The following is a 17,301-nucleotide window of genomic DNA, read 5'->3' on the forward strand; positions in this document are numbered from 1 at the left end:
CAATTCTATATAGTTACAAGCTGCCATTTATTTTCTTTCATTATGAATCTGTATTTTTAAATTCCTTTGAGTTGATGTAAATTAGCTAGTGTTAACATTATGTCATATACACTGATGTGTACTTTAATTTCAAATACTGTAAATGCTGTACTGTACAAACTTAATATGTATTGATTCCATATTGTAGTAGTCTTTTGTCTAAGTTGTATTGTATGTTGTGGAGCTTTTCTCCCCGGGTCTCCACTGAAAATGGGTTCCCAACCCAGTCAGACACTACCCAGTAAACAAATGTAAAATAAAAATAAAATAAATACATCTTTCCTATATTTTTCACATTCTCCTTGCCTTACCTCTAAACATCTCTCGTACTCCTTACTTAGCCTGTATACATCTCTCTGTCTACTGTAGCCTACCTAGTCTCTAAATAACTCTCTTTTCTCTAGTCTATTCCTTACCTACACTCTCTACATCTCTTCTCTATCACTGTATCCTCTCTCCCTCCATCTCAGCAATCCTAAACAAAAAAATATGCCCCCTCGCACTCTATAAACATACAACTTACACCTACATGAACTCACCTATCTTCTTACTGCTCACTTTATCATGTGTCCCTGACAAACCCTAACCCCAAATTAATACTCTTTCACATCTAAGCTTCACCATTTCTATTTATCTTACATAACAATACTTTAAGACACACTGTACAATTTCTCATGTTTGATTGTAATATGCAGCACCAAACTGTATGTTTAATGTCTATTTATCTTGTGTAATAATGCTTTAACCTATTGCGTTTCTTAATATGTTTGATTATAACATGTTGAACTCACTGTATGTGTAATGTATACTGTACATTGTCAATAATTCTGTACTTTATGTGGAGCTTTTCTCCATGGGCCTCCCCTGAAAATGGGTTTCTGACCTAGTTATATATGTATGTATGTATATAAATAAATAAATAAATAAATATGGGTCTACTTCATTAGACAGACATTTCACTTACCCGACATGAACGTTTTTGAGACAAAAAGGCCGACAAGTTTAGAAGACCGACATCCAGAACACTGACTTTTCACTCAAGATAAGTAATCACTTGGCCATCCTGTTGAACTATGCCCCTTACCCCCCATAGTAGTGCGATCTCGGAGTTGGTATATTTAGTGAGGGGTGTGGGGCCAGTGGGTTTACTTTTGTTTTGTCTAGTTTTTTTTTTTTTTTTATTCAGGATGGCCAAGTGGTTATTTACCTCACTTGAAAAGTCAGTGTTCTAAATGTCGGTATTCTGAAGTTGTCGGTCCTTTCAACTCGGCCAAGTGGGAGTCGTGAAACGTCTGTCTACTGAAGTAGACCCATACACACACACACAAATATATAAAAAAAATACATACATGTGTCAGTGAAGGCTGTGAGTTTGAAATCTACATATATATATATATATTTATATTTTAAGTACACTGTAACAAATCTGACAGGAGTAAAAGTTTTAGCTAATACTTCAGTTTATATATGGCATAGTGCTTATGTTTTCTCTCTGAATGGATGAAAAAAATCTAGTGACAGTTGCATTTATTATGCCATTACTAAAAATATTGCTGGGTGTACCCAGTATGTTTTGATTGTATTTGTTTGTCTTAATTCTTTTTGTGTGCTCAGTTCCAGCTCTGCATAATATAAATTATAAAAAGTACTAATTACTAGAATCTACTGCAGTGGTGGTGCTGCGGTAGCGTTGTCGTCTCACAGTTAGACGTTGCCCGTTCGATTCTTAGAGTGTCTTCTGTGTGGCGACGTGCGTGAATGGGTGTTCCTTCGTTGAAGGCTGTGCGTTAGGCTCAGCAAGCCAGCATGTAAAAATCTACTGCCAATCATTAGCGGACTGGAGTTCCGCTGTGGCAACCCGTAACGGGAAAAGATGAAAGACACAACAACAACAACTAATTACTAGAATCTGTAGCAGTTAAAGCATTATGAAATCATGATATGATGCAGTTTAGGGCATTTTATACAATGCAGTAAACCTTCAATGCAAAAATATTTCACTTACAAAATAAACCCACACTACAAAAGTCTAATAGCTTAGAAATTAAGCCAATCCAATCACATTTCTGAGAGTCCTGTGATAAAAGGAAATTATGCATCTGAAACTCAGCTACAGAGCATATCAGATCAGCAATACAGAAATTAGCCCTGTGCAGTTCATGATCACATTAGGATAATCAAAAGGCATATTTATTCAAAGCTTTGATCCGAAGTTCAGTAAATGTATAAACTTAAAAACTTGTATGGTTCATGTTCTCACATGGTAAATAATGTAAACACTGCATTTTCATTTTCAATGATGCCTTTTTATTGTTTGTTGCGATCAGCATCAAAAACAAAGCAGATAACTTTACAAATCATTCGGTATTGTTATGTTATCCATTTGTAGGTATATCACCTAAATATCTTTCATTTTCCAAATCATCAAATACTGAGGACTGTGTCATTGTATTCCTAATGGCATTGCAGTTTTCCATTCTTACCAGACATTTGTTCTGTCTTGATATTTTGTTACATGTATTGCATCTCATTTTAACAGTCTGACCTCTTGTCTCTGCAAATTTCTTCTGTGAATATTTTTCGGTCAACTCTGCTCCACTCAGTGCCTGTGTCAGCCCTGCTAAAATGCCTAGGAGTAGCTATATCCCTCCCACTCTCTGAAGGAGAGAGATCCGGGAATCCAATATCTACTTTGAAAAGAAACACTTCCGCATATTAAGCCAAAACTGGTTGCTTTCATGTGGCATACACAACCTACTTGTTGATCCCTTCAGCTGAATTTCACACGTTTTTACATGTTGATTCAAGTGCTACACCATTTCATAACTTGTTTTTAGATGCATCTAAGTGTCACAATGCTTTATCTGTGCTGTGCATTAGGTCTTATATATATGTGTGTGTGTGTGTGTGTGTGTGTGTGTGTGTGTGTGTGTGTGTGTGTGTGTGTGTGTGTGTGCGTTTATTTGCATTCCTCCAAGGTGAATAGATGAATCAAGAGCTGATCTATCCATTCCATTTAGTTGAAAAATCAGCTAGTTGATTCTGCTTGTATGGGATCACTGTAATTGTGGGGTGGGGTATTTACCCCTTCTTCAGTATTGTGCTATCTCAGCATTGGTATATAAGTAGCAGAAGGTGTGAGTATAGCTGCTCACATGGGGTGCAGGGGGGGGCTTGTCTCTTGCTAGAAATGCTGCTGTTGTAGTTTTACGCTGCTAAATCATTAGTTGGAGCATGTGTGTTTCGCTCTCGATTTTTGTTGATGATCGATCCGGCAATCTTTTGCAGACTGATCATTTATAAATATAGGTATATACTAGGCTAATGACCACCAGAGACAAAAAAACAAAAACTGAGACAACAGTAATAATCCAGAAGTCAGAATTTGCAAGAAACACACTATTTTAAAACACAGCTTTTAAAACTTTATTCCATTAAGCATTTTTGGCTAAAAAATGCCAGCCTTCTTCAGACATTCAAAAATCATGTGACAAACTCTTTTATAGCCCAACCCAACCACTTGAGTCTTAAAGACATAGCATTATAAAACAACAACATATTAAAATGAAATACTTTTAACAATAGATTTTTTTAAAAAAAACGTTTATATAACTATTTATATATAACTATCTATCAAACGTTTTTAATTTTAACTCACAAGAAATAGCCACTACATCATTTAACCCTGGATAAGCAGATGCATTCAAGTGTAAAATCCACCACAACTCTCTATGTTCTAAAAAATTACCTCATGGTCCTCCCCCTGGGGTTTTTGCAACTGTTCCAGTATGACAAATTTAAAACTATGACTTGGGAATTCCTTTGAGTGTTTAACTAAAGCACTGGTATTGTTATGTGTATGCATATCATAAATGTGTTCATGCACCCGTTGTTTAAGTTTCCGCTCAGTCTTTTCCACATAATATGCAGGACAAGAGTTGCATTTTGCAGCATAAACCACTCCTGTTTGACAAGAAAAGCGACCAGATACTATAATAAACTTGGAACCCAAGTGCACCTGGTTACATTCCAAAATAAACTTGCACTGTGAACACATTCCACACACTGTCATTTTCTGCACAGGTTGCATATGTTCTTTTTCTTCTTCTTCTTTCAGCTTTTCCCGGTTAGGGGTCGCCACAGAGGAACTCCAGTCCTCTAATGATTGGCAGTATATTTTACAGTGCCTAGGTGCCAGCTCGATGCCCAACCTTCAACGAAGGCACACACATTCACGCATGTCTTTCCAATGCTAACCGACAGTGGGGAGGACATGCAGACTCCACACAGAAGGCGTTCCAGCCGAGAATCAAACAGGAGAACCTCTTGCTGTGAGGTGACAAACGCTACCGCTGCACCACCGTGGGATAAACTGTCACACCAGTCTTTAAGGTTGCTATCCCACCTAAATACAAAATCAGGGAAATTACCAATTTTTTTCATTAGCTGTTTATCTGTTCTAATAAAATGCCCAATTTTTATTAATAATATCCATTATATTTTTTACTATGGGCATTGAATGTAGAAATAAATACCATTTGTAGAAGGAGAAACTTCTCCATAAGCTTCACCAAATGACCTGGCATGATGATTTTGTAATAAAGGACTGTACTGGCCTGATAGTCTCTTCTTAATGATCTCAAATTGTATAATTGTTAACTATCTGCACTGGGTAACCCCTATTCACAAAGATGTTGCCTATAGAGTGTACTTAATTTAAGAAGTCAAGCATATCCGCTACCATTCTGGTGGCCTGTACCATCTGTCCAGATTTTTTGACATGGTATGGGTGGTTACTTGTAAAATGCATGTATTTATTTGAATATGTTTTTTTCCTGAAAACACGGGCCTTTAAACCAGATTCTCTTCTAGTTAATTCTACATCCAAGTAAGATATAGAGTTCACACCTAACTGGTATGTAAACTTCAAAAACTCAGTTGTAGTATTTAAAGATTGTACAAAGTCTGGTATTAAATCAACAGGACCATCCCAAGCAATAAACAAATGATCTAAAAAAATGGACATGCATGTTAACATACTTGAAAATGTCACTATTAAATAAATAATGCAATTCCCATACAAACATAACCACATTTGCATATAATGGCCCACAAGGTGAGCCCATGACTACACCTGACACTTGTTTAAAATACTGGCCATCATAATACAAAACGTTGTTGCATAAAACCATTTCAAGTAAATGTGAAATTGTATTTATCTTATCCTGTTCAACATGTACATAGTCAGTGAAATATTCAATAAACCATTCTATCCCAATATTGTGGGGGATGCAGGTAAATAAGTCTTTTACATCAATTGTCAGAAAAAAATCCCTCTCTGAATTGTTGTTAAGTTATTACATTTCACCAAAAAATCCCAAGAACCCCGACTAAGATGTTTAACAGTAACCAAGTAATCTTTTAGTTGTTTATCAATAAATTTTGCTGTATAGTACGTCTTTGAGGAAGTACCATCAACAATGGGTCAAAGGGCTGGTTATACAAGTCTTTATGTAATTTTGGCACACCAAAAATTATGGCCAACGTAGGAGCTATATTACAAACATAATTATATTGTTCCACAGACAACTAACCCTGAGTTAACATATCATATAAAAAACAATTTACTCTATTATATGAAATATTAACTTCATTCAGGGATGCCTCAGCATAAGAGTCTTCATATAACAGTTGGAGCATGCATTGGTTATAGTCCACCTGGTCCATAATGATGATACCCCCTCCTTTATCAGGCTGCATAAATCGAAGAAAGCCTGATTTTTTAATTTCATCCATTAGATTAGGTTGCACACATGTTAAGTTAAAGGAAATAGGTAGGGTATTATTTTCAAACAAATGTCTCAGATCCAGTTCACATGCATCCTCAAAGGTTTTTAACATAGGATGCAAGTCATGGTTGAAAGTGCTGGGTATGCGTAAATTTGTTGGTACAGAATAACTGTTGTTAAAATAAACAGACAAGTTCAGCTTTCTCACATATAATTTTAAGTCTATTAAAGTTTTAGACACATCAGCTATTCTGCATGAGCCTGAGTTAAATTGTAGCTGCTAAGGTTATACATGCTGAAATCCCCAGTACTGTTTTTTAGAATAGACAAAGAATTAGATGCACCAAGTCACCTACCAGTTCCTCTGATTCCTGTCCAAGGAATGGGACATCCTCCTCTGTTGTTGGTTCAGCGGATAACTCACAGACCTGTAGTTGTAATTGACCGTCTTGTTCCAGACTCGTTCCAACCATCGTACCTCAGGCTGGTCCAAACGAGCCTGCTGATTAGTGAAAACCTGGCCAGTCGGTATTCTGATTGTCAGAGAATTAAACAATCCCTTGTTGTCCTTTGGGTGGACTGGGGTATGCATTATCATTTAAATAATCTAGTCTGTCCATTTCCAACTTGGAAGTTTTTCAGTTGGTTTATGGCTTTGCTCATATTGTCTATTTTGGAAAAAATTCTGTCATACTGCACTTTAAATTGATGAAAAGCATTATCTTGAGTAATAGTTTCATCCATAGTCTTAATTGTTGAAAACAGCTCATCCATTTCTTCAGAATTATAATGAACCAACAGTTAATTCACAGCCATGTCTGTCATACATACTGAGTAAATCTTCATGTAATGGTGAATTGTCCACTAAACCAGTAGGGTACTTCCTGCACTGCAGGCCCCTTGGGACCTGCCTGTACTTAGTGCATTCTCTAAAATACGCATTTTCATGAAGTTTGTGATATCTAGTTAAAAGTTCATGATACAGTGTTAAATTACCTTCGATAGCGGATTGGTGGGCCACACCCCCTGGAGTTGAAGGCACTGCCAAATTAAGCCACTGTTCCAGCCTCGAGTTGTTTGTAACATTTGCAGTTCCAGATGAATTAGATACAGTGCATCTTACTGCGGTCTGGACTTGAATAGGGTTGCCACTAGGTTTGACACCTTTCATTGAGGCTAAAACTGGAGTAAAGCCATGCACCTAGCATCACCAGGAACCCCGCCTACCCACCCCCTCTCCCACCCACATTCTGCCCAGTTTGTGACGTCATGACGACATCACCTAGTGGGGAATGCCTCCGGTCCTGCTGCGTGCTTTCAGCTGATTTACTATTCTTCTCTGTAAAAAAGCATAGTAAATCAGCCGATTTACAAACTCTGATAGTCGGTTTCCTTTTTGAAACAGGATACCGGAGTTTGTACAGTGTTTTCCGGACTACCGGAGAATCAGTTTGATTTCTGGATAGACTGTAAAAAAAATGCCACCTTTTAACAAGGCCAAAGTGGGACATGGGGGTGTGGCCAGTAGGACAGGGGTGTGTGACCAATATGACACTGGCCACACACCCACCATGACATCACCAGAGGTGTTAAAGGAGATGCAGTATTACAGTTATGGGTACAACATTGTGACATTCCAGCATGCTGAAAAAAAAAAAACTCAGTTGTGTGTGTACAGTAAGCAAACTTTAAAGGGATAAAAAAAAACCACACTATTAAACAGACACTTGCTTATTTAAAAAAAGTAAAAAAATTCATAAATCAACCATGACTATTCTGAAAGAAAACTAAAAAATCTACATACCACACACACAATTGTAAAATTAAGACTGTTTTTATTGAAAATTAAAGCTAAAGCATTAAAGCTAAAGCAAAGAAAACCACAAAACTACATACTGTACCCTAGTACTACATACTGTCACACTAGCACACTAAATCACTTTTTTTTAAAGTGTATTTTGAATTAGATTTTATGGCTTGAAGAAGGGCCCTGTTTGAAACAATATTTGAATAAAAGTCACTACATTTCATCCGGTAATTTACAGTCATCATTAGTTCAGCTTTTAACAAGTCTACACTTCATCAGTTTCACACACCAGTCCATTTACCTTTCACCAAAAAAAAAACTTGTTCTGCAAATGCATTGGATGTTGGTATAGATAATACCCTAGCAATTACTGAATACAGTGCAGTCAGCTCAGGCCCTTCTCTGAAAAGCTTCAGCCACTTTTCTCCTGGGGTCAAGCTTGTCTTACATAACTGTTCGAGTAAGGGCCTAATTGCCAAGTAGTCCCTGAAAAGATGGTCTTCATCTATATCCTGCAGACTCAGAGCAGTGGTCACATTGAGTATGTCACTGAAAGCAAAGGGCTCAGTTAGACATAATTTAGACAGTGTAAACAAGTACTGGTTTTCAGTATAATCAAAACACTGTTCCAAGTACTTCACTGCAGTCTCCAAGAACACAGCCCATGGATCCTCCTCTTTCAAAAACGTTTTGACACAAGACTGCATTGAAAGTGGTTTTGTACAACAGGCCTCAAGTAAACCGGTGCCCCCTCCTTGGAATCTTAATTTTATGTTAGAGAAGTCAACACCTGCTCCATTTAAACCAATTAACCTTGCTGACTTTGAGGTTTTTAATATGGAAAACAGTTTTACTGATCCTTATGCAAGAAAGGTATCAAAGTTGCAGACTCTTATGGTGGGTCAGCCTTGTTTCATTTTCTGTAGGGGAAGGGTTTCTTGAGAACTAATCCTTTTATGTAGCCAAGTTTTCTTTAAGCGAAACTATCCATTTCTCCATTTTCTTCACTGAACCTAAAAATGAGGGAGAGAGGATACTGCATGCCTTTAATGTTTTCAAACCACTGTGGTACTAGCTTGAACTAAATCTTTCAAATCTTTGCTTGTTCATTTCTTGTGAAGATATGAAGGGATGATCTGTGTCCAAACAGACTTTCCAAATGGTTGTCCAAGGCTATTACCATTTGCTATGCTCACCATAACAGAACTATTCCAGACAGGGTCAAGGTCCAGTCTACCAAGGCCTTGTCTTGATCTAGGACTTTTTGGAAAGAATTGGATTCTAGCAGTACTGTAGAAGCTGCTACATGGTCCTTTGCACATAGTTTTACAAAGCACTATTAAGCTAGCTTGATACCTTTTCCAAGTTCATGTTTGGTTTTGTTAGCACCATTCTCTAGGGGTTCCTGGACTGTTAACTTTCCACCTCCCAAATGTAGTTAGCTAGGGTAATCTAGCCATATAACAGTGGCAGTGATCAGTATGAAGACCATGCACAATTGTGCAGTAGATGCTCCCTTCCTCCACCCCCCGCATTAATTTTTGTTGTGCTTTTTATGCCATGGTGTGGACATTTATTTTTTTGGTGTTCCTAGCATTGTCCTTTTAGAGCTCAGCCTGTTTCTGTGTGTGTGTCGCTGGCAGTAAAGCTCTGAAGGGCTCCCTGTGCCAAAACGTTAGTCAGCTTATCTTGAGCTGCCTGACAGTTTGGGTGTGTGGAAGGTGCGCTGAAGCTTTGGTAGCTGGATATAAACCATATAGCTGGGGCTATTGCAACAGTGACTGTTCAAACATCTACAGTTATGGTAAGTTACTTGCACAGCTGTACTTTCCTGAATATTCTGATAAGTGTGGACACACACAACCAACCTGGATTTTGTGTCGAAAGGATGATGCAAAGATTGCCAGTTTGTATCATTTTTTTGTGGTGCACCTTGAACCGGAAGTGTTTTGAGCTTGCACTGCTTTAAATGGGTGGCTGTGACTGCTTTGGGTTCATACTAAAGCTAGAACTCCGTGTTTTAAGTACTTACAACTTGTACTGGCAGAACAGTTGAAACATCTGCAGCTTTCTTTAGGAGCACAGTTTTTTGATGGTATTTGTGCAGTAGCTACCTGGTCTTCCTTAAAGCTGCGAAGCTGGTTAAGTCCAGGTATTTTTGTTGATGTCACTGTTACCTGTGGGATGTTCACATAAGGGTGTCCACCCAGGAGGATTTTTCTTGGGTCTTTGTTCTCCTATTCCAAAGAATGGTTCTTCTATTGTCAGGCATGCAAAAATTGTGAATTTGCTTTATAATACACTTTGGGTCTGTCTTTGGTGATATATTCGTGTAACTTCCTTCACCTCTGGAGTAGCTGATCTGGAGAGACTTCATAATATGGTTGTGCAGTATTTTGTAGATATAAAGCAGAGTTCCTCCCTAACCCAATTCAAGTGCAGCTTGGACAATTGGATGGGAATCCAGAAATTCATCCCTGGTTTGGCACCTATGTCTCTAATGGACACAGGGAACATGTAAATGGTTCATCTCCTAAACCCCTCCTTACACTTCTGATGTGTTCTGATACCCTTGATATTTGGAATGCATGGCTAGGCTTAAAAAGGCCCTTGTGGTCGTTGGCCTAGTAAACACCTATGAACCTATGTTAGCAGAAGTGCTGTCTAATGTGCTCATAAGTGCCCCAAGTTTCCCTCCAAAGAAAGCACTTTCAGCTCTTGCCTGCAGTTTTTGCTTCAGAGAGACCATTACACAAAACGTTTCCATGGCAGTAAGTCCTGATTTTTCTAATGTACTTATATGTTCATTAAAATCAACAAGAACAACACTGAGAAAGTGTATATAGTACTGGGGCAGTGTAGGTAATGCATTCTCACCATGCTCATTAGCTGAAAAGTACTGCCATATCTGCCAGGGGTCTCCTCTTCTCCCTGGGAGAGGAAATAAGACAGGAGCACTGGGAGATTTTTCACTACTCTTTCAATGGTAGGCAGTAGTGACAGCCACCTTGTTGTCACATGTCTTAATAGAATCTCAAATTCCATGCCACAAAACTCAAATAGGTCTTTCAAGTCTCTGGTCCTTGTGGCAGAACCTGAGAAATAGCTGAAAAGTTTCATTACAAATACTTCCACGTCGTAGGGTAGTTGTGCTGCAGCTTTTTTGGCTGCATTGTGAATGATGTGGGCAATACAGTTAGCCTTCTGGAGTGATGTGTATACCAGATTAAAAGAAAAATGCCCACCAGATTTCCTCCCATAGTTCACACTGGCCACTCAGCCCCATATGCTGAAATACTGTTCCAGGGCAAGGAGTGCTGTTCCATAATGTTCGAAATTTGCTGTGATATAGCCTGTGCAGATTCATCAGGGTAGAAGTTCAAAAGGCCATTCACCACCCCTTCTTCTTTAGAAAAATACCTCACAACAAGTGGAAATTATTTTATGTTCACATTGTTGGAAGCATCTGATGAAATTGCAAATGAAGTGCCTGGTTTTTGAAGGTCATGCAGGAGGCATTCCAATTAATGCGGTCCCAAAACATTTTTGACTATGGCTTCAACCTTGGTTCTTCTACAAGATAGTTTCTTTGCAATGTCAGAGTCACTGTACAACTGGCTGGCCAACTTTACTGCACAGTCCAAGCTGTTATAGGAAATATTGTGGCTAGAAACAGTGGCACACGAAAGAACTGGCTAGAAACACTGGCACATGAAATCATTGGTTTGAAAAAGACTGGCACCTGATAACAATCATAAAAACTTTGGCATATGAAACATGAAGCAGCTTAACGTTCTTTAATATAGATTCAGTAAAGACCTGAGAACGAACTGGCCTTGGTTCTAGATGATTGCTACTGTTAAATGACATCCCAATGACCCCATGTGCAAAAATTGGAAAAGGGGGTTTTAGATGGATGAATGCAGACACTGGCTTGAAAAACATTGGCATGCGAAAGAACTGGCTTGAACATTGGCATATGAAAGAACTGGCTTGAAAAACATTGGCATATGAAAGAACTGCAGAATGGAGCAGAAAATAATTAACATTACAAACCATTTGAAAAAGGTAAAATAGTAAATGAGATAATGTAGGGGGCATTTTGGCCATTGAAACCTTTGGCATTAACACAGCTCATAGAAAACGAAATGCATTATTTTCTTGAGGGGTGGGGTGGGGGGCATATTTGGCAGTAAAAATAAAGTTAAAACACACTGTACCAAAAATAAAAAACACTAAAATGAATGAGAATGCACAGCGGATACCATAGACCCAATTTAGCTTTTGACCACAGCAGTTAAAAGAAATTAAATGTATAGCACTCATTTACAAAGCACAGTGATCTACTTAAGAACATGCCCAATGGCAGCACTGGCTGTAATCGAATTATAATGAAAGCAGTACATTGCAAATTTATTGAAGACATGACTAAAAACAAAATACAAACTTTGCTACTTATAAAAGCAAACTATCCAGTAACAACGACATGGTTTAGCACAATCTCAAATGCACTGCATTAACTTCTGAGCATGCATCCACAAAAAAGGAAAGTCCGTAAAGATTTTACCTTTTAAAAATACTTATTGCAAGAGCAGCTAAAATAAACTACAATGTATGGCAGACTCCATGGACCCCTTTTACCTCAAAACATAGCAATTAAGAGTAATTAACCCAGCACAGCGATGCAATAAGCAAGCCAAAGCAAAATCAGCACAGCCATATTCACACATTACAAGCAAAGCAGGACATTTTAACCTTATTAAAGGCAGCATAAAAAATAAAATGCACACATTTACAACTATAAATGAAAACAATCTTGAAACAGCTTTGGTAAGTTGGCAACATGCACCTACTACAATAATAAATGCACTACATTAACTATTAACATTCCCCCTCAAAAGGTAGACCTGTACCACATGCACATTGACTTGCAAGAACAGGGAAAATTACCCAAACAGTATATCCTAACTTCCTGAAAACAGCATTAAATTGCACACATTTCCACACAAAAAGTGCAAACTATGCTCAAACATTTTCTATCTGCAAACAGAAAGTACCCTGAAAAAGCTACGAAAACAGAAGTATATCACACTACATTTATATTTAAGACTGCCCCCACCAGAAATAAACAATACTTCTATACACATGGTTCAGCCTTTAAAAAATAACGCTTCCAAATCATACCTCCAACAACAGTCACAATTACATATACATACACACAGGGGTGTTATACCTTTAAAAACTACTACTCAAAAATCTCAAAATAACCACTGCACAGATTTAAATACTGTGTACTGTACCCCCATTATCCTTAACATTAAAAACATAAATAAAGCACAATATTCCCATTTTAAATAACTAAACCCACAAAATACTATGTACTTACCACTATCATTGTCTTTGCTGGGCTAGCTGGCTTTCTTCCTGCTGGAATGGCTGGCTGGATGACTGGTTCTCTGTCTGCTGGAGTGGCTGGGTTGGCTGGCTGGCTGGCTGGCTGGCTGGCTGGCTTGCAGGCTCCCTTGGTGGCTGGCTGGCTTCTTGCTGGCTTTCTTAGCTGGCTGGCTGGCTTCTTGGCTGGCTGGCTGACTTCTTGGGTGGGAAATCTCAGTCCTTTCATAAGTTGTTAGCAGCTGTAGAGCACTAATATAAAACTGCTCTACAGCTGTGACCTTTGTAGGGCTCTTCCAACTCAAATCCCCATCCCCTTCAATCCTTGCAGCCAATTGCTGCTTGAATTACACCACCTGGACCTAACAGGGAATATCTCTAGCTGCAGGTCTGGGTTGGTGATGTAGCCGCATTGCCGTAGAATAACCGGAAATATTTCCAGCTTTTCCACGGCAATTCAGCATGCACTGAAAAATGGGACTTTTAAAAGTCCCACTGCCTGAGAATGCGGGCAATGGAATGAGAAGACTCAACCTGTGAGTGTCCCACTGACAATGGGATGGGTGGTAACAGTAGGCTTGAAAATGTTCTTGCCCGGGTGGAACACCATCAAAAGATGAATTGGAAGGTTGCATGTATAAATTCAGCTCTCCTGCACCATTCTGCAAGCCACCATTTACTGTGTTTTGCAAATGTTGAGTCAGTTGCTGTATTAGCAAAGTTAAGTTATTAACAGAAGTTTGCAACTGATCAAACTATGTTTGTGAGACATGCCTTGTATTCATCTGTGGACTATCTTCTGCCATATTAACAGCCAGCAACAAACAAAAAACAAAAAAAACAAAAACTGAGAAAATAGTAATAATCCAGAAGGCAGAATTCACAAGAAACACATTATTTTAAAACACACCTTTTAAAACTTTATTCCATTAAGCACTTTTGGCTAGAAAATACCAGACTTCTTCAGACATTCAAAAATCATGTGATATTCTTTTATAGCCCAACTTTTATAGCCCAACCCAACCACCTGGGTCTAAAGACATAGCATTATTAAATGACAACATGTTAAAATAAAATACTTTTAACAATCCATTTAAAAAAAATATATATATAAACATTTATATATAACTATCTATCAAAAGTTTTTAATTTTAACTCACAAGAAATAGACAATACATTATTTAACCCTGGATAAGCAGATGCATTCAAGTATAAAATCCACCACAACTCTCTATGTTATGGCCACCAGTGCCTTCATAAGGCACAGCCCAACCCATTTGTGTCCCTCTGTACTGAGGATGTTTATTAGGAGGAGGTATGTTAGCTAGGAAGTTTCTAGAGGTTATGTGCGGGCATTACTGTCTGCTTCTGTTTATCAGAGACATAGGGGCCAGACCAAGGGTCAATTTCTGATTTCCCATGCATTGGTCAAGGTTATGCTTAAATTGATTTAGGGATGGATTCTGATTCACATGGATGGGGAGCCTGTTCCATAGCATAGGAACTCTTAGACACATATCTGTCTTGCCAACATGTCTTATGTCATAAACAAAATTAAAATCCTTGGATCTAGTGGTTTTGATGCTGTTAGTTTTGTAGATGCACAGGAGGTCCATCAGAGCTGGATCCAAAGATACCTTGCATGCCAGGCCTAGATGACCTCTCAATAAGCAATAGGAGACTGAGGATAAACATAGGGCTTTAAGGTGATCCATATAGGACAGTGTGTTTATAGCCTGGATTCTCCTAGTAAGTAACATTTGTGAGCAGTGCAACTGTTGCATATGTCTGGTCAGATACATGCTGAAGAGGGAATTTAACTCAATGACTGGTCTAATAAAGAATGAATAAAGTGGCACTATAACTTCCTTGGACCTGGATGCCATGCCCTTACTTATAAGTTGGGTGACACAGAATGATTTTCTTACTACCTTGGCCACATGTGTGAAATCACTCCCCTTCAACTATTTAAATTTATTGAACATCCTACTGTATTCCATAGTACCAGAGTACAAAAGTCACCATCCTCTTTCAATCCATCTTGCTGTTTTAAAAATAGTGACTCTCCACTAAAACTTAACTTTTTAGACAGGTAAAACTTAAGTTACCTACTCTCACATCTACCTCCTCTAGTGCACACTACAGTATTTAGGATAAACCATTTTTTCATCTTACCTTTAAGCATCCCTGTGACTACTACTTGCACTAAAACCTGCTGAAAAGTACTAGGAAGCCTTAAACTGATACAAGCACTCAACTATCCTTGTTAATAAGGAGAAATTAACCGTAGCCACTAAACAGCCTATAATTGCAAAGTACCTTGCTAAGGTAAGGGAAAACAGCTTTTGTACTTTACAAAAAAAAAAAAAGCACCAAACCAGGCATGTCCAAGGGTCAGCTTCCAGTGATTTCTCCTGTTCACCTGGTGAATCTTGGCATACTGGGACAATGCAGCAATTGCTTCATGTGCACAGACAACCTTCTCCTCCTACCACCTAACATTACAACCTGCGAGAGATGCACTTACATAACCAAACTGGAAGCAAAGCTCTCTCCACCCAATATTGTGCTAGACAGTCAAGAGGAGAAGGTTAACACCTGCACTACACCTCAAGCAACACATAGCCCTTCTAAACCCACACCACCAACACCCTCACATAGCAACACTAAACCCTCATCTGTAGAGACCCTTAACAGTAACCTGTCCAAGCAAACAAGGACCTCTGAAGCTGAAACGCAAACAAACACCAATCACAACCAAAGTGTCACATAGCTCACAACACCAGTGTGCCACCCAACAACAGCCCCTAAGGCAAGACAACGTACCCAACACTTTAGTCATAGGTGACTCTATAGTCAGGCACACTGACGTCCCACTCACCAGGCTGAACAAAGAGAAAATTACAGTCAGCTGCCTATCAGATACCAGGATCCGCCACATAACGCATGCACTCAAGTCACTCCACAACAAGTACAAATATGACTCTGCCATTGTCCATGTTGGAGTGAATGACTTGAGATGTACCTCCCTGGACTACATGAAAAGAGACATGGAAGAGCTCTTGGATCATGTGGCCCAGGCAGGTATGACCCTAGCCCTAAGTAGCATCCTGCCTTTGCCCAGAATGATACCAAAGTATAAGGACAAAATGATTGACTTCAACAATTGGCTAAGCTTCCGGTGTCATTCAAAGGGGATCCTGTATCTGTCTGCCTGGGACGACATGACCAACAGACCATGATGCTTTGCCAGAGATGGTCTGCACCTGTCACTCTTGGGATTCAGGTTAATGGCTAAGGCTCTTGCCACTCCCATAGTGCTTTTTTTAGGCAAAGTTCAAAGGACAAAACCACCACCATAACAGGTACAAGCATGCAAAATCTGAAGGTAATGCTACTCAATGCTAGAAGTCTAAACCTCAAAATGAACTCTCTCAAGGTACTCCTTAAAATGGAGAACATCGCTATCTGTGCAGTAACTGAGACCTGGTTCAAGGCTCCAGAGAGCACCCCTCAATACCAGGCTACAACTCTTACCACACTTTTCAGCCACCAAACCAGGACCAAAACACTTAAGACGGAGGAGTGTCCATATTCACACCATCAGGCTAGTTGCCCAACACAATGTGTCTGAAATTCTTCAGGTGAAACTAACACTAGGTAAGACTGCAATCCAAATTGTAGCTTGCTACAGATCCCCCACCATGCCCCAAGATTCTCATTACACCTTTCTAAACATACTGGAAAATATTAAGACACAACCAAATACCCTAATACTGGGTGATTTCAACTACCTTGCCATTAACTGGAAAAACTACTCATGTACCAATACCTTTGCCCAATGGTTCTTGGAATTCATAAATTTTAATGCCCTGGATCAACTAGTCCATAGTCCTACCAGGAGTTCCAATATCCTAGACCTGGTCATTACCAACATGGGAAATCGATGCTCCACACCTATGGTCACCACCTTGTTGGTCAGGTCTGACCATAAGCTAATCAACCTTGACATCCACATCCCTCCCCCACCCCCAATAAGGAAATATCCGTAAAAAATGTCTCCAAAACCAACTTCATGCTACTCAAGTCAGAAGTGACAAACTTCATGATACCCATGCAGATGGGAATTTAAAGTTCGATTGCTGAATCCTATATTAAGACACTGTATGAGCACAACCTCTCGTTCATGAATCGTGCCCTCCACAATAGAACCAAGATGCTCTCCTCCAAAAAAAGAAAGCCAATCTGGTGGTCCCCTGCCATAAGCAAACTTTA

The sequence above is a fragment of the Protopterus annectens genome, chromosome 5.part0, assembly GCF_019279795.1.
Source record: "Protopterus annectens isolate FY-2018-M chromosome 5.part0, PAN1.0, whole genome shotgun sequence".
Classification (NCBI taxonomy): Eukaryota; Metazoa; Chordata; order Ceratodontiformes; family Protopteridae; genus Protopterus; species Protopterus annectens.